Source organism: Amblyomma maculatum, chromosome 8 (genome assembly GCF_055883805.1).
Source record: "Amblyomma maculatum isolate TAMU_Amacu chromosome 8, ASM5588380v1, whole genome shotgun sequence".
Classification (NCBI taxonomy): Eukaryota; Metazoa; Arthropoda; class Arachnida; order Ixodida; family Ixodidae; genus Amblyomma; species Amblyomma maculatum.
In genome coordinates, this window is record NC_139351.1 from 87,168,835 (window position 1) to 87,188,002 (window position 19,168).

The following is a 19,168-nucleotide window of genomic DNA, read 5'->3' on the forward strand; positions in this document are numbered from 1 at the left end:
GAGCGCCACGACTGTTTATCAGTGACGGGTTTAATTAGTGAAACCCAGGTTATTTAACCAGTCGCGCGAAAGCAAGCAGGCACGAAACATTCTTCCACTCTTACGCAGCTGCAGAAATTATGGATTTCTATAGCAGGCACAGTGCATTTTTTTGGTCACAATTTAAGCAAATAAAAACTAGCGAAACTCTAGCTCTTTGCCTATTGTAGTTGGCAATTACAATTTTGCGTCAACCTTTGTACAGGTGGTTAAAGCCAAAACCAGACAGAAAGTACAGTGATCTTAAAAGGGAAGCAAATCCATCGGGCTCACGCCGTGTGGTCTTTACGATATGTTAATTCGTTGTGCATTAAAACCAGCACACTGCCTGAAAGCACCGATGAATAGAATAGATCGTCTGCTTTCTTCCCTTTTTTTTTTTGCATTGGTCGTGACCACAGAGACGACGCACATGAGCAATATCACATACATGGTTCGTGCATTTCTAAATATTCTCCCGGCTATATATATATTTTTTATGAAACTGAGAATGGGAGTGTAATAGATGGCTTGTTCTCCGCTTTGGAATAGAAAATTTGCTGCCTAAACTGACCTATGGCAGAACTTTTAATGCGAAAACGTTGAGCGACTATGTTCGGCACCACGAACGAAGTTGTCAGCGCGATTGTGTCCTTCAGTCAAGAGATAGAAGAAAAAGAATGCTTATATGAGCTAGAGGTTTAAAAAGTGATGCGTGGTCGACGAAATGAGTGTAGTTAATTAGAGGGTACAAAGGTCAATTAGACGTCGAAATAGCGCGGACGTGTATATAGCGCGGAAATGGCAAACCAATAGTGACATCACGCCAAAGCGTAAGTCATCAAAACTGTCGCAATAAAAGCACGAAGTAGACAAATAAAGTGTTAAGTTGATTACAAAGTGATTAATTTGTATCAAAAACAAAAAACACAATAAGACCAAACTCGCCGAAAAAATGTAAAAAAAAAAAGAGATGTATTCCTGGTGACGTTACAACGCGGTTGCCATGAAGACTGGTGCCTGTGACGCCATGGTGCAACCTAGCAACGCGTGACGTGATGCGTAAAGGCGGCGGCGCGTTGGGAAAGGGTACTGGTGATACCATCGCGTCGCCTCCGCTTTGATTGCGCCAGTCGTTGCCTTACTGTCTACGTGCGTACGTGCCTTACTGTCTACGGCTGTGTGAATTGCGATTACGTCATACGTTGCAGTACGTATGTGCCGTCTGCACTTTCAGACGGTGCGTCTTCAATTTCTACATGAAGTCTGGCAAGATGAATCGTATCGCCAAAGCAAAACGTTTGAAACGAGCTTCCCAAAGCACCCCAACACTGTCCTAGTCTCCTGAATCACGTCGACACAAGAATACAGAGGTAAAGTGCAAGAGACACCTTACTGAACGATGTTTTCGAGAGGTAAAGAGTCCCGAATAAAGCAGAGATAGACAAAGAGTCCCAAGTAAATGAAAGGAAGACAAAAAATAAAAAGTAAAGCAAAGGGAGGTGACGAGTGTGAAGGAACGTCAATGCTTTCGCATTACTCCCATGGGGGTCGCCGCAGTGATCTCTAACGTTTTATTCTTCGTACACATGTTCTGACGAACTAAATTAAATTCAGTACGCTTCAATTTGCTTTCCAATTTCTCTCCAATACGTTAGAAAGTGGCTGGGCCAGATATACGTCCCGAGAAATAATAATGACAGCCACGGAGAGGGAAAGAACTGTGAACTACCGTTATTTGGCATTAGGTGCAGCATACAAAAATATAGAGTGGGTTGTTTGGTGCAACCAGGGGAAGCAAAACTAATACAATATGGGCCTACTGGACAATAGAGAACAAAAAACACGTATAAAATTAATTCGAATCGTGTTCTTGTATAAAGAAATATATAATTAATCTTCCTATTATGTCTCAGAAGGAGTAAATCATTACAAAGCGTGCGATGATGTCATACAGAACTATCCAGGATGTTAGTTTTCTCTGAGAAGTACACTAAGGCAAAAGCCTTTAATGGCTTATGCTGTCTTGGACAAAATGTGTCCCGCTTTTGCGGCGGCTCTGATTGGCCGAGGCGGAATGATGTCATAGAGATCTCGACAAATCAGAGCACCCTCTCAGTATGCTTGAATACGAGCCTTATATATCTATATGTAAATAAATGATCAATTGTTAATTATTGAATAAATAATCACTAATTAGCACATATATAAGTAATTCATTATTTACCTATTTATTCTTGATCAATTATTTACCTACGTTGTGGCTCAATAAGTAATAAATAATGGGTAGTTGAATAATTACTTACTAATTAGTGACAGTTGCGTAGCAGAATGCGGAACTCAGGTTTTCGCTTTTCACTACTTTAGTCGCTGAAGTCCCTTGTAATTTTTGAGTGATACTTGCTATCAAACAATCATATCATACTTGCATCTAAAATCAAGGGAACACTCCAGCTTCACCTCAAGAGCAGACGCGACAGCACGTTTGACACGCATTTTCATTCTGCAGATAATCAAAAGAGAAAAGGAAGGGCCTGTACTTGTTTCGCTTCTCAGTGGAAACCTACAAATATCTCAGGTACGATATGCAGTCTTTGTCAAAAATACACAGCCCAACGGTTTCGCTTCTAAGCTCTGTAACGCGGTTTCTGATAGCAATACTGGAATATGAATGCAAGCTAAAGCAGAATGAAGGCGAGTTTTGTCATCTTCGAGAGTACGAACGCCAGAGTTGTGATACGAGTCCCGTTATGGGGCTTAGAAGAAAAACCGTTGGGCCGTATATTCTTGACATGTACATCGTGGGTTTGATTCCCCATCCCAAATTAGCCGCATATTTGACAACAAAATCAATGCCAGATTGGAAGCAAAATGTTTTGGCACTACTCTAGATGCTGCACAAAAATAACGACTTACAAATATTTTAATTTATTTGTTGAACAGCGTCTTTCACAACCATGGGTTACGGTGATGGCTTTTTATACATTTTGCGTAATATGTGGTCCTTTTTTCAATGTTCACTATTTAATGCGTCTCTTAGTATTCTTTCTGTCCCTATGATGTTGATTGTCTTGGTTGTGAGAATTTTGCGCGGAATTCGACTGCCGCTCAGCAGGAGATCACCCGTTATGGCCTGCGAAGTACACTCATGTATTGTTGCCCTTCCCCCAACTGTAACATAATCAGAAGCTGTGCGTTCCAAAGAATTAAATAAGAAGTCTGTGAATACCACCTGCTTAGCATGAGGCCTCTCTTGCTCTTTTCCGTGCTAAACGCTTCAATATCTTTCCATGTACTCGTTTGACATATTTGAATATATCGTAGTCATGTGTTAGCGTTCCCAGGCAGGGATGGGGAGGCAGAAAAAAAATTTAAAAAGAAGTAGCAACAGCATGTGGCGCTTGGCAGAAAAAAAGTTTTCTCCTCCAGTTGCAGGCTCGCTATAATTAGACGGCTGCACGCGAGCCTCTTCTCAAGCAAGGTGGATTATTTTTCTTTTATAATTATTATGAAGAACGCTTAGACAACGAAACGGGGAAAATGGTGGGAACGAAAGCCTCTTGAACATTTGTCTTCCTGTCACACTTCCTTTTCCATTTCGATGCAGATAGGTAGCGTGCCATAGCTGTGCTCCTGATCACTACCGTCTCAAATACACTCTTTCCTTTTTATTGTTCGGCGTCGCCGCTCGCAACCAGGACCGTGGGTGCGCTCTATTTTTATCTGCGGAGTGCGTTGAGGTGCGCCTGCTTCCAAGGGATGGGACACGTTGTTGATACGTCGAGATTGCGGCACCAGTCACCACGAGAATACATTGAAATTCACTCAAGTAGAACTTTTTGCTCTGCTAGTTGGTGCATTTTTAGGTATTATACAAGCGCCATCACAAAGACACAAACCGTGACCATTTCGCTCCTTGTCTTCGTTTTAGCGTTTCTATACTTCTTAAAAATGCATATAAAGTTTAAAATTTACATCATTGGTGTAAAAAGTCTGTATTACGTGGATAAAGTGAGGCACTCAAAGAATGACATGCTTCAGTCAGCGTCAGGTTAACAGAGTTCGGTTACCATACTTTCGCAGTTCTGCTTTTTTTTTTAGGATGCAAGTATGATCCGGTGCTTTTTTATATAAAAAATTATCTAACAACTTATTGTTTTTCTGTTTTTTTTTTTGGAACACTGAAACACACTGGAACTCAATTTGGGACAACATTGTGCAGTCAACCACTTTTTTAGCATTATCGGATAACTATAGAACAAGTGGCGCAGCGGTGTCTTCTTGCGAAATAAGGTGACAAAAAATCCCCTAATGCGCAAATTCGAGCCAAGTACGTACTGTTTTCATTCCTTTTTGTCACAGACTGCTGCACATTCCTTTCTTCGAAAGTGCTATGATATTGCTCAAGAAGTCTCCGATTCTATCTTACCGAACATGAATGAAGTATTTATGGCCCAATGTATAAGCCAACATATAGCTGATAAACATAAAGGCTGCAATGGTGGCAAGAATATTTTAGGCATGCGTTCATTCATGAAGGAACGTAACTATTTCTTCATTGCACGCATATTTCAATTTAGCCAAAATCACTAAGAGCCCTTCACTGCACGTTTAGGAATCACGGGCGGTTTAAAGTAACACCCTCCACTACGCCAACTCTTTCTGTATGATTCTTTGCAGTCTATTTTCATATCTGATTTCATGTTTCAATTCCGTCGTTCTCGCTTTGCTGGAGGTTGTTACATGTTCTTTCCCTTGCGAGTATCATCATCCCGTTCCCCAGCTTTTCTAAAGAATAATCATTTATAGTGACCACAATGATGCTAGCTCGCAGAATACGAAATATCACATTTTTATTGCTCGCCCAGGCACATCTGACCTAGATATTGCTTGTCACAAATTATTACAAAAACGCTGTATGGGTTTCGTTGTGCAATTATTTCGCTCTATTGCTTTGAGAAAGTAGAAAGTGAGGAAGCATTCACCATAATATGAAGACAAAAGTACTCTCCAAGGGGATAGAATTAGCTATCCGCAAGGTTGAAATGATGCTGCCAAAATACATTTCACGTAATTTACACTTGTTTAATATTTATTGCAATATTAAACGTGCCACTTCTAAAATGCGGCCTACTACAGAACCAAAAGGAGGAAATGGAACGTGCAAGGCAGCTTTGCGATTCGAAATACATCGCTCGCAGATAACTATTCATTTAATTTTGCAACACTCACACAGTTCAGTCGGAAAAATAACTGATAGAAAAAGAAATTTGGACCCACCTAAAAGTGACAGCGAGGATCGAGCGCCGTTCAGCTTCTTTTGTCCGGAAACGTAATCCGCCTTTTTTGTAGTACGACACCACGTCGCTGTGATAACAAAGCGCAGCACAAAACGAGCACTCTCGGCACACACATCACCTGTACAAAACTTGCATCTTCAAATCAGGGCTTTCGCAACCTCCGAACGGACAACCCATATCACGGGGAAAGGCAGTGAAAGTAGGATCTCCCACTACTGAAAAGTTGAGACGCGCACCCTCGTTTCCGGCAAGTGAGAGCCGCATCGGTTTGGTTCCTTCTCACGGGTTCCTTGAAGCAGCGTTGCTCGTTGCATTTTACTCTCCCTGATCTTAAACACTCGTGCACTGTGCGCTGCCTCGAAATGCGAAGAGGTCGACACAGGAGAGAAAGTGGGACTACCCTTAGTATCCTTTTACACGTCTAACGAGCGTACGATGAGCCGGTCGCACGAGGAAGGTCCTGCCTCGCTCCGCTTCCCGCGGAGACGATGCGGCGTCCCCGGTCGCTGGAGAAGAAATGAGGAGACCGTGCTGAGCGCCACGTGGCCGGTTTCTCAGGGGAGTAGGGAGGAAGGGAGAAAAGCGAACGATGGCCAAGGAAGAGCGCGCGCGGATCTATGCGGCAGAGAACGCCCAGAGCAAACGTATCCAGTAATTCACATTTCTTCGCAGTGCAAGTGGCGGTCGTAAGGGGTGAATTACAATTACTCGAACAGACTAATGAAGCACATCTAAATTGCACTGTCTTTAAATATAATAAGGTCTCTATGGCTTTATATTGGGTTAGAAGAACGTCACAAGAAGAGTAGGAGGCACGGCTGTCACGTGCAAAAATTTTATTTCACTGAACAGGACGCCTGAGGATAAGTAGACTAATTGCAAGTAGAGTGATCACGCATTGTGCGCACGTGTTGCTATAGGTAGTGACTTTATCACACGTCCAACTAGGCGCGCTCACACTTCGAAGATTGCGACAGATCTCCAGAAAGCAAATTTGAGAGCAGTAGTTAGAGCAATACGTATTGATCTCTCACAAGGGAAGACACATGGATAGCAAAAATATATGGGTTAAAGATTCAGGTTATGTGTCGTCGAATGCCTGCGTGTTTTTTTTTTAATTGCTAAAGCAATAGTACTCTAGGTTTCGAGCCTTCAGCGTGGCGCGGCCGCACCCACGTGATGCTGTGACGTCACACCCCACGTGACACTAGGGTGAGAGCTGGGCTACCAACTCAAGCGGTCGGCGTAGCGCGGTTGTAGCCACGGCACAGCGCGTGACGTCACACCCTACTTGACACGAAAGTGGTCGGCGTGGCGGGCTAGAGGCGCAGCTGGTGTTCACGTGACACGTGACGTCAGGCATGTTCATGCGGCTTGGTTAAAGCGGGGCTTTATATGGTGGGCTGGAAGAAGTCAGGGAGCTGTCAGGCTGCCTGCTCGTCTCTGCGAAATCTGTTTGATTTTCCATTTAATACTCGATATATATATCCCAAATAGCCTATACTGCAAGATCCTGACATGTTATCAGCGGCGGGTGCGGCTCCACCGATGCCGCACCCTGGATCATCACCTGAGTGTTCTTCTGGCATCGCGTCAGGCCTACCTCAGCAGACTGTGCCAGCTCTGCAATCATCACCCGTCATCCCAACCTGTGTATCATGCGGTCACCTGTCATCACCAGGTACTTCAGGACTCTCACCCTCTGATGCTCATCTACAACACGCATCTGGTCCTTCCACCGCAAGCTGGGATCGGCTGATGCCTACAGGTCAGGATGATTTTCCTGATAGCTCAGATACTTCGTCTGCCATTACCTGTATAGATGCTGCGGCGAAGTCTGCTCAAGAGCCAGACAAATTTATTCAAGTGCCATCGAAGCGTCGCCGCAGCTCGAGGCGGTCGAATTTCAGTGTCGACGCAACTAACGCTTCTAAAGCGCCCAAGTGCAACCTCACAGTAATCATAAAACCAGTAGATACCGGATATCGTATTACTCGCTTTAATCCGCTGGCAATGAGGCAAGCATTTGAATCTCTGGGTCCAGATGCCGTCCTTCAAGTTCGCCCCAACGAGCGGCTTAATCTTCTGGCAGTTGACACCCGAACCGCGGTCGCTACTGAACGCCTTTTACAAATACGATCAATAGCAGGAATTGCAGTGCAAGCATACGAGCCCCGACCAAACAACTGTGGCGTAGAAGTAATCAAGGGTGTGCCCCTGGATCTTTCTCAAGAAGATATCTACTCGGCACTATTACAGAGAGTTCCAATAAAATCGGTGCGCCGTCTGGGAAATTCCGAAAATATCCGCATTGTATTTGTGACAGAATCTGCGCCAGAATACGTTATTCTTGGATATACAAGATACCGTGTGCATGAATACATCCAAAAACCACGACAATGTGGTAGATATCAGCGCTTCGGCCATGTGACTACAGCTTGCCGACTAGCCTTGCGCTGCCCACGCTGTGGGGGAAATCATGACCGTACCACGTGCCCAAGTGACATCCCCATTTGTCCCAACTGCGGAAAGCAGCATGAGGCAACGTTTTCCAGCTGCACTGCCTACCAAAAGGAGAAACTAATCTATAAGTACAAGATATCCAACAATACCGACTACAAGTCAGCAAAAGCTGCTTTAATTGACCAAAATCAAATCAGGAGTAGTCATCACAGAAAAAAACCATTGACGGGAAAGAAATCACAAGGACAGTCACAGAAAGATGATGCTCGTCATCCGAGAATTGATGACGTGGTTGAATTTCCTCCTCTTCCACAACAATCAGAGGTTCAACAACCATCTGTACCAAGCCCACAAAAAATTACTGTACAGCAGCCTCATTCGAGGAGTGCATCCCGGAACCGCTCATGCGAAACCTCTATTCGCAGAAACTCTGACATTTCTAGTTCCCAACTGTGCTCACTTGTTGAGGCTGTTCGTGCTTTTCTTATACCACTCTCCTCGCCGGTGGCGAAAGCCATCCTTACAATTCTTGATTTCATATCTCCTCTCCTGGCACAATGGCGGTAGCAGACAATCAGTCGTCTGCTCCACCCAGCGTGCAAGCCATCCGAAATAAGGCCACCATCTTTCAATGGAATGCCTGCAGCCTCCGCCCCCGTCTCTCTGACTTTCGACACTTCGTCTTCAAGCATCGTTTCCCTATAATTGCTATATCAGAATCTCGGCTTAATACTACAATCCGTCTCTCAGGCTACACAGTACTGCAATCAACAACTGGTACAGACCTCAGTAAAGTTCTTCTGGCTATCCGGAAAGACGTCAACTTCATCCAGCATCCCATACCAACTGATCCACATAATGAGTACGTTGCAGCCACTTTAAAGTGCATGAACATGCAGTTTACAGTAATTGCTGCCTACATACCACCTCGTGCTAATTTCAATATTGAACGCCTACAAGATATCATGCGAAGTACCCCTGTGCCACACATTATAACGGGAGATTTCAACGCACATCATCCTGCTTGGGGAGGCGTCAGATCGACAGCCAGAGGCCGGCAGCTATTCGACTTCGCACTTTCCAACAATTTATTATTTCTCAACGACGGCCAAGCAACTTACTATCAAGGAGCACGGTCCAGTGCTCTTGACATCTCCATGATCTCTGCTGATCTGTCAGCTTCAACAACCTGGTCTGTGGACATCGAGACTCATGGCAGCGATCACCTACCTACATATATTGAGGTTTGTGGCTTTTCTCTCGCCTCTCAGCGGCATAAAGTTCGCTACACAAAACTGGGAAGCTTTCGCTGATGCCGTAGAAAAGCAGGATCTGTCGAACTTAAGTTATGACTCCTTCATTGCTGCAGTAGCACATGCTCAAACATTGCACACGAGAGTCCTCCACCTGCCAAAGGTGTACTCAGCTGTTGACGCCGAATATGAAAAACTTCGAGCAATACGTCGCAGAGCAGAAAGACGAGCGCGCAAGACACTTTCTAGAGACGATATCCGGACTTCTAGGCGAGCACAAAAACACGTTCAACGCCATTTGGACAAGCTAGAAAGAAGGAAATGGACATCTTTTTGTGCAAATTTAGATCCTAGAAAGCCACTATCTAAAGTGTGGAGATTGTGCGAAGCTTAAGAAGTCAGCCTTCACAACTACATCCTTTCGAGTGCGTGGCTCTAAATGCCAATACTACTTGTCTTCATGTAGCAGAGACTTTCTGTTCAAAGATGATTGCTCCATTAGCAGCTCCTTCACTGCAAAATGTGCTCCCCACCTTTGTCCCGTCGCCCAACACTTCTTTCCTAGACGAACTGTTCACTATGGAAGAACTTCAAGCTGCGCTAGCAGTTACCAACAAAAGATCTTGCCCAGGGCCTGACCATGTTAGCTACACTTCGCTGTCGCGTCTTGGAAGAAAAGCCAAAACTCAGCTGCTTACCATCTATAACAACTCTTGGATAGCTGGCAGCCTTGTAGAGAGCTGGAAGACTGCGCGCGTAATACCCGTTCTTAAACCTGGTAAGCCATCAATTGATCTAAACGCTTATCGTCCTATTGCACTGCTAAGCGGTGTTGGGAAATTGATGGAAAAAATGGTTCATTCACGCCTTACCTGGGACTTGACGAATAGGGGAATTTACCCTCCATCAATGTCTGGCTTCCGAAAAGGCCGAAGCAGTATTGATAATGTTATTGCTCTTGCCAACTGTGTCAGGCGCAGCAAAGCTGAGCGGTCTCTAATTATTGCTGTTTTTCTTGACGTTAAAGGAGCATTTGATAATGTCACGCACGAGGCGATTCATTCAGCCTTGCGTTCAATTGGCATTGCTGGACGAATGTATAACTGGCTTTCTGACTATCTTCGGGATAGGACCATTTACATGTCAACGGATCAAGGTGACACGTCCTTACATCATGTGTCTCGTGGCGTTCCTCGGGGAGGGATTTTAAGTCCAACCCTCTTCAATATATCTCTTCTTGGTTTGGACAGGTCCTTGCCACCTACTGTTCAAATCTCCCTCTACGCAGATGACATCTGCATATGGTGCTCCGGAAGAAACAGGCGCATTGTGCATGCTCGGCTACAAAAAGCAATAGTTGGCATTGCATTATTTTTAAACAAGCGAGGTCTTGTTATATCTCCAGAAAAGTGCGCAGCAATTTCATTTTCACGACGTGATCTCTCCCGTTATGTACTGAAAGTTGCTGGCACTCCTATGCCGTATGTCAACCATCAAAAATTTCTAGGTGTGACCTTTGATAGGTCCCTTTCATGGTCATGGTGGGCTGGCAGGAGCTGCCAATTTGGGTCTCTCGCTTCACATGAGATGGTTATGTTAGAATCAGCCTGCTAGAACCCTGGCATTCACGTTACTCCTACAGGCCACTAAAGCACGTTCATACGGGTTGTTTAAAGCGGGGCTTCATATGTGGGCTGAAGAAGAAGAAAAAGAGAAGAAGAAGAACGTTCGGTCAACCGCAGCCAATGCTTTCGCTCAATATTTGATTCAGCAGCGTTGAACCCTTGTAATTGTTTTACCCTTACCTTAAGTCTAAAATGCAGTTGGTAGCAGGTGCAACCAAATTAGGTGACAATGCACGCTAATATAATGTTACTTCAAGGAAAATAGAATTATTCGTTTTTATATGCGCAGAATTACTCGCAGAACCTCGTACTAGCTTTGCTGTTCCCTTGCACAAATATAGTTTGCTTCTCATCATCCTTAAGTGTTGCCTGCATATTGAAACACATTATCAGTGTAATTTTGAAAGAGAGAGAGAGAGATAAAGAAAAGAAACCTCTGGACATAAAAATGTTGTTAGAAGTAATCACTGAGCCCCCAGGGTTCAGTTAACCAACGAATATAACATTAATAACATTAAATGACTCTCAACGCATGCATCTTGAGAGTTAGATAGCAGATTTCAGACTTTTACAGTAAACATAGAATGGCCATAAAGGGAAAAGCTATGGTAATATATTAAACCACTAACTAACAATTTAAAGTGACTGGATCACCTTTTAAATCTATTCTGCCGGGGTGGCGCAGTGATTAGGGCACTCGAGTGCAGTTCCCAAGTTTGCGAGATCGAATCCCGGCCTCGGCAGCAGCTTTTCGTTGCTAGCGAAACGCCAGGCGCCTGTGCGCTGTGTGATGTCAGTGCACGTTAAAGAACCCCGGGTGGTCGAAATTTCCGGAGTCCTCCACTACGCCGTCTCTCATAGCCTGAGTCGCTTTGGAACGTTAACCCCATAGACCAAACTAAACCATTGAAATGTCAATGTGCATTCTTTCTGGCCTGGTCTTCTTGGTCATTTTATTTAGTATATTCTAATTATACCATATAAGAACAGTTAGCTGTCAAGAAGTGCTCATACCTTCTTCAAGGACATGTTCCAATACTTGAAATGAATGATTTGTCCTTGTAAATATGCCAACATTTGTAATCTCCCGCTGTAATCTTCTTCTGGGTGACGCCTTTAACGAACAAAAAACTAATACCAAAGAGTGCCCCATACATCCGTCCAAGTATACCAGTGTTGTATTGGGCTGTATTGCTATAAATATTGCTTATATGCCCTTGAAACTGGTGCACAAAGGATATGACTCATTAAGACCTTTCTAACACAACTTGCACAGTTGTAAACGAAAAGGTAGAATGTGCTAGTAACGTACTTACGCATAATATTGAAAGAAGACATTCTTACTTTTCACACAATAGGAAATAGTATTTATTATATTATTAGACCGCAATTTCTTCCAACCACCCATTTTTTGAGGAACTGCTTTCTGCAGTTCGTGACAGTATAATCGATTGAATGTGCTCTTTTACAAAGCTTACCTCAAAATCTCCACCATGGTCGTTTGCACGAACGAAGTGTTATCACTACTTCACATGCGAACTATCTCTTTTGATCCCGCCTTGAGAACACCGAAGGATGGGGCATACAGTGGCTGGTCAGATTTATAATAATCTTTGATGGCTTGTTGTCCTTCACGAGTCGTCAGAGCCCTATCTACAAATATTTGATGTATCCACTGCAGACCGGCATTGCCACTCCGTAATATTCACTTCCCTCTTCAAGTAATTTTTCAAAAGCACAGAACAGTGCTCCGGGCAATAATTTTGGTGGAATACATAAAATGCTAAGAACCTTTCTTGCTGACAAAAGCATAACGTTGTCATGAACTCTGTGAAGAAGTCCTGCCCTGATGGCACGTTGAGTTAAGTGCAGGGATATAAATGCGCGAGGAAAGAATTAACCGAGTGTCGTTACGTTCCTGTCTCTGTGATTCGACGGGGAAAGTTGTAAATATAAATATAAAATCTCTTTCGGCCGGGTGAGGCATACAATGAATCCTACCATTCTTACATCTACATTCTTATATGTGAACTACAATTTGCATAATAAAATCATTATTTCACATTTGACGCGTATTCATACTTAGTTCTATTTCGCATGAATAATCTCTGAAAGTGAATTCTTTGCACAGATGCTCGGGCTTCGAGCTGGGTTCCTTTTCTTCTGCACAGCGCTCAGCATATGACATCCCGGAGTCCATGGAACCACCGCAAAGCCAGATAACAGGGCAAACACCTTGGAAACAGGCAACCTATAGTTTGTTTCGACAGCCGAAAGCATTACCTTTCTAGACAATAGTTGCCACTTGAGCAATCTTGATGACCTTGCCTCAACCTCATACTGCGTCTAGTGCCTATAATATATGCAGTAAGATATCTTGACACATACAAATAAATCGCATGACACAAAATCTCAACAAGTGTTTCAAGAGAGCTTAAACACTACCGTATTCCGGCTACCCTTATAGTTCCTCTATCACCAACAGGCACTTGGCAACTTGCTTTATTCACTAATCTTCTATTTTTGTACCACAGCTATTCTACACATGCGCATATACAGTAGTAAGCTATCACATAATAGGAAAGACAGTTAACATAGATACACTGTCCCATTTGCACATTCCGTGCGATCGTGCCTGCGTGGCCAAGGTGCAGCGTTTCTAACTACATCCGATCTCACCGAATAATCTCCAACGCGAAGCTCGAGTTTGCAGCACGTGCCAACGGACCCAAGCCATGTGGTCTCGTGACGTCACACAACTTGCCGACCAATCAGAGCGCGGCCATGTCACTTGACAGCGACCACCTGCCAGAGGTATGCCCGCGATTTTTCCCTCACAGTGCCGATGAAACCAACGTTAAATTGTCGGGCTAATCACTACCACGCCAGTATATCACTTGAATATGACAGTATTTAACATTAATTTAGAGCAGACGGGAAATGAATGCAGCAGGAAACGTTCATGCAAGGCGAGAAACGAGGTAAGCACAAACAGTTCGAGCCCCACCAAATCCTGATCTTATGACTGATCATAAAATACTAGATAGCAAAGATACATTTTTATACTAACGATAATTTGAATCGCCAATAAGAATTGACAATATTACAACATTTTATTGAATAATAAATCTGTCGAATATTTCTGCAATAAAACAGTTGTCACGCTGTTTTATGCTAGGAAACATCCATGAGCACGCCTTTAAGATCAAAAGCGGTACACAGAATACACGTTGACATAACAGCTCGCATATTTCGCTTTTGTTCACGCCCCGGTGCTGTAAGCCCTCTGCTCTAGAGAGTGCGAAGTGGGCGTCCCTCCAAGACACCTGTGTTCTGAGCAAGCGTGGTACCCCTTGACCAGGCGAGCATTTTTGTACAAGTAGGTTAAGTAGGTTTATGCATATTTTCGTGGTCTTTTCCAGAATTCGGTACCTTACGACTATACCCTAAACAGCAGGTGCGAGATAATCGAGGCTCAAATTACGCCATTAGTGAATAAGTGAACTGCTAAGTGCATTTACGCGAACAAAGATCCACAAAGGGAGGAGGGAGTCCAAAAGCGTCATAGACATGAAGGCGGAGCTTTAAGTGCCCCCTCCCCCACCCCCTTCCCACCATCGAATGTTACACACCGGAGAAGGAAGGGAAGGGGAGGTCCCGGAAGTTTTCACCATTCTCATCTCCATTCCAAGGTAATTGAACGCATTACAGCGCTCATTCCAGGGGCTATTATTCTCAAGCTCCTTGGCGTTTAATGATGATGCTGGATACCCTGCGATTCTGGAGCACACTAAATGTTCGCTTCGCACTGACTTTCATTATCAGGCCGGTGAACGGCGAGTTCTTGTTTAAAAAGGCAGTGATGAAACACTTTGCAAATTCTTGTAAATCTTATTTTCCGCCCAACCGTGCTGTAGCAGTAGACTGCCGTGCCCAAGGATGCCGTATCGAGTCCCGGCCACGGCGGCCGCTTTTCGATGGCGTCGAAAAGCTAGGCATTCGTCTGCTGTGCGATGTCAGTGCACGTTAAAAAACCCCAGTTGGTCGAAATTTCTGGAGCAAACCATTACAGCGTCTCTCATAGCATGAGTTGCTTTCGGACACTAAACGCGATAAACCAAACTTACCAAATTTTGTTTTCCTTCTAAAGATGCAGACACAGTACTCGTCGCAGATTAGCATCCATGAGAACGGCACAGTAGCTCGTTCGAGATGACGGTCAAATGCAGAATGTGGTAAGTGCGCCAAGTTCTGGACCACCTATTTGCATTGTTTTGAAAACCGTTTTTAATGCCCTACTTTCAAATGTGCCGTGAAGAGTCAATGGAAGAAACGGCAAAAGTTCAATGCCCCATTGTCCAGTTGATTATAGAAAATTGTGTGCTTTCCCAATCTGCCTTGTGAAAAAGGTGCAGTTGAAGTGACCTATATAAATAATACCACTTACAGGGAAGAAAAAAGTAGAGCCTAGAGCGACATAAAGGTTATCGCGTTCGTTCCGGCAAAATCAATAAAAAAAATTTCGCTACGTCTCGGCCGCTTCGACCGCACAAAAGAATGGAGGTACAATATACAGTAATCATTCCTTTAGCTACGATTATGCAAATGAACTGTGTTCGAGCGGTTTGTTCTCTGAGCTGTTTAGTGATGAAGTGATCACGCTCACATTGTGTTACACTGTACCTAGGTACGTTTACGCGAAACCTGGATGGTTTATATCAAAACAAAGAAAATGAGAGCTTGATGCTCGTCTCTCCTTGATAATGTTTATGGACATAAAATGTTCGTACGTTAAATGGATAGTATTGGTGTTTCTTGCCATCAGTTCAAGCAGTTTATCCTTTTTCGTAGCTTTATATCTCCCGCATTATATATCACCAAATCAGCTGAGCACTTTATTCATCTATTTCGTTGATAGGTGTTGTTCATATTGACAAGCTTTCGTAATTCCTTCATTATTGCAGAGCCCATTATCGAGTGTCTGCTAGGCTAGTACCTCCTATGGACGTTTTTTCTTTCAGTACAGCGTCCTTGTTTTACATCTACCTGCCTTGAGAGCCACTGCACCTTTAAACAGAATAGTGTTTAAATATTAGGTGGTATTATTCAAAATAAAGTGTTGTTTGATCGCGTTATAAATTGTCAGCTCATTCCTTTTAGGAACGCCAGCCAGTTAACACTAACAAATGCGCACGCCAAAGCGGTTGTGGGATGTGTCATTTTCACAGCACTCAGAGACCTAACTGCGTAATCGAGCGAGACTTTTTTTTGTTTTGTTTTCGAATGAATACTGAATAGTGTGGATGCATCGCCATGTGTACAGGGTAAATAAAGACAAGAGTAATTCGTCATTTATGACACTCAATGCTTGTATCACTTAATACCTTAAAAACACCTTATGTTTCTGCGATACATGTCGAGATGGCTCCAGAATAGGCAACCATTATTTTGGCACACTTCTTGTGAGCGAAGTACTAGTGTCGCCACCGGAGAATAAGCACATGGAGGTCTTGTGAAAAAAATAATACATTATGTATTACCTTCAGATAGCGGTGCACTCACCCCATGACAAATGCTCGCACGAATACACCAAAAATGTTCTTTGCTTTTTTTTTTCTTCCTAATCCTGCGGTGTTAATCTGTAGTGTGGCACATCAATGGTTATACGAGGTTTATGATATGGGCAGGCGAAGAATGAGGACCGCAAATTATGAGAACGGAATTGAAGATGATGGTGGTGGTGGTTATTTATTTTATATACAAAAGGAAGGAAAAGATGTTTTCCAGCCCCAGTATCTGCTATCTGATATCTGAAGCGCCTGATCTGGGGCGGCGGAAATAAAGGGATAGCAAGGAAAGGATAGAGGAAATCAATGACGTGAGCGATAGGGAGAAAGAAAAGGGTAGGCAAAATAAAATAAATATATACACTATGGTACAGTATACAGCAGCTTGCTTGAGGCCCACCCGCAAATGTCTTAGGTCACTGAGCACTCGGCACATCGGGCGGGCCTCCGCAATAGCTCTGGGTTTTCAGACAGAGGATCCCTTTGAATTTTTGTTCGGCTTCCTTTCGGGGTAGTTTAGTTCAGTATGTTTAATCTTCTCATGTACTCGAAGAGCACGTTTACGTTTCTTACTTTATCACTCCTGACATCGCGACAAAACAGTATCTCTGGTGACTAAAGAAGTTTCAGTCACTGCCACCATCTACGGCTGGATGACAGAAACCATGCAGTTCCTGGACTTAGCTAAACCATAGTAGGGAAATAACGGGCATCGTTTCGAAACATAGTGGCTGTTTTAGCGTCATTAGTACAGTATTTTATGATTACTTGTTTGCTTGTCAGCATATCTTACATGGTAGTGAAGCACAAAGTTCAGGTAAATCAAACATAATACGGAACGAAATATTGCGCAAAAGAAACAGTACCGCATGAGATGAGCATTTCGGTCTGCAAGGAGCGAATGCACCATAACTACTTGCGGAATATACAGCATTTTTCTGACAAATAAAATTACGGTATATTACTTAATGTGAAATAGTTCTTAATCCTGGCCGACCAAACTTTTTTTCTGGAATCTGATGAATGTTTCCGGTTGTTGTAATACAATCAACGCCACCAGAAACTTTTCCGACAGTGTATACAACGTCAACATTTCAAAGTATCGGTGAATAAAGAAGTAAAAACTTATTCGCCAAATCAGCAGCAGGGCACATAAGAAAACAGGTAATAATTGAACACGCAAGACTCGAATCCATTGGGCCGAAACGCAGTGCAAACATGACGAAATATCGACGCTTGTGTACGCGTTATAGGCCTTCAATATTGTCGAACAAAATCGCCGCATCTACTATCGCTCGCTTCTTTCGGCCCACCAGCTTTTGTCCGAAAACAGCCCAGCTATGTTTGCTCGAGCAAATAAAGAACCGAAAAGGGTACACAAAAGGAAGATTGGAAGGCTATTATGCATGGAAGGACGAATTCTTCACTGAAGTGGAACATTGTTATTTGCACGTCTGTTGCTTCGGACGTGACGTAAAACTAGAGTCGATAAGATGTTTTTTCCAAGAAGGCGGTCTGTTCGTTCAAGCAGTTTCTAAAATGAACAATTTCTGCATAGTTCTAAGAAGTAAAAGAAACCACTCAGTGTGTAATACAGGATGCAAGCACCTCGCAGAAACATTTGATCGTAAAATGGTCTTGCTTAAAGTATTGCAATTTTCTCACATTTTTCAAGTCTCACCCCTGACTTCATACTTCTTCTAAACATTAACAGCTTCTAAACAATATTTTAGCTTGTTTATTATTTTTTTATTGTTTCTTTGTCCACTTCTGGCAAAATTTTACTTTCAAGAAAAGAGATATGTTTACAGTGAGAGAACAATTTATTCTGCATTATGTCGCAAGATTCACATCCAACATTAGGTAAACAGAAATCGATGCTTTTGCCTAACGTTTAGGTGCCTAGCACAAATGATACAGAATTTTTGTTTCTAGCGTCAGCAATGCTTCGTTCTTCGTTTGTGCTCTGCACTGAGTAACGTGGCAATAGAAGCGTACTACCACACATGCATGCCGTCAAGTTGGACTGATAAACAAAGTAAAAAAAGAAATAGCAAAACAATATGCGCCACTCAGCAGTTGTTTTAATCTCATATTCGGCCGTGTTTATGGTGTAAGCACTTGGTCAACCATGGAGACGTCAGTCTATTTCAAACAGAAAACCCAGTTAAGGTTCGTTAAAGTCTATGCGTCTATTTCTACATCAATCAAGAAGCGGAGTTTTGAGCGAAAAAGAATTGCCGTCAATTGCAATTAAGAATACTGTATGCTTTTCTTTTCATCTTGTTGCACAGCTTTAATCAGATATCACAAACCAGATTTTGCAGAGCACGTGCGGGCAATCCTCAGCCGCGGCTTATCTCACAAGGTTAATTACTTCAAACAGAGATTCGGGACTCTACACTATCATATTCAGCATTACAATTTTTGTCTAACCTGCGCTTCGCTTTCAGGCTTGTTCCCCTAGTTCTGATGACGGTTTTCGCTTTCAAAAAAGCTTTCTCTATGGAAAGACTAAGAATTAGAATTGTACGTTTGTCTCTTTATTTCTTTTTGATGAAGACACGTTGCTGCTTCTGGTGCTTTCTGAAACGACTAACGGCGATCTATAAGGCGAATCGAGCTTCATTTGTCTTTATAACCTCGCCTACAACCATGCTCTTAGTTACCTATGTTATGTTTGCCACAATTCAGAAATTAAAAAAAATAGAAATATGCGTAGAGCGGTTTCGACGCCCCTGATGGGGCTGGAACAGGCAGGTCACCACCGCTTGCGGCAGGGGCTAGCCTGCTACAGAATTTTTATCTGTTGTCGGCCGTCATTGCACCCGCCACCGTTCCGGTGGTGGACGATGGCTGTTGTTGCGGCGCGCGTCCTTCTCTCCCTCTTCCTTTTCTTTCTTTTCTATTTTCTCCTCTGTCATGTACAAGGCAGCGGAGGT

At 43.3% G+C, this 19,168-nt stretch overlaps 1 protein-coding gene across 9 annotated transcripts in view; it reads right to left on the minus strand.

The window, feature by feature from the left end:
* Nucleotides 1-19,168, minus strand: part of LOC146181709 (inaD-like protein) — a 1,346,554-nt gene that overhangs the window by 467,067 nt on the left and 860,319 nt on the right. The gene's annotated exons all lie outside the window — the stretch shown is intronic.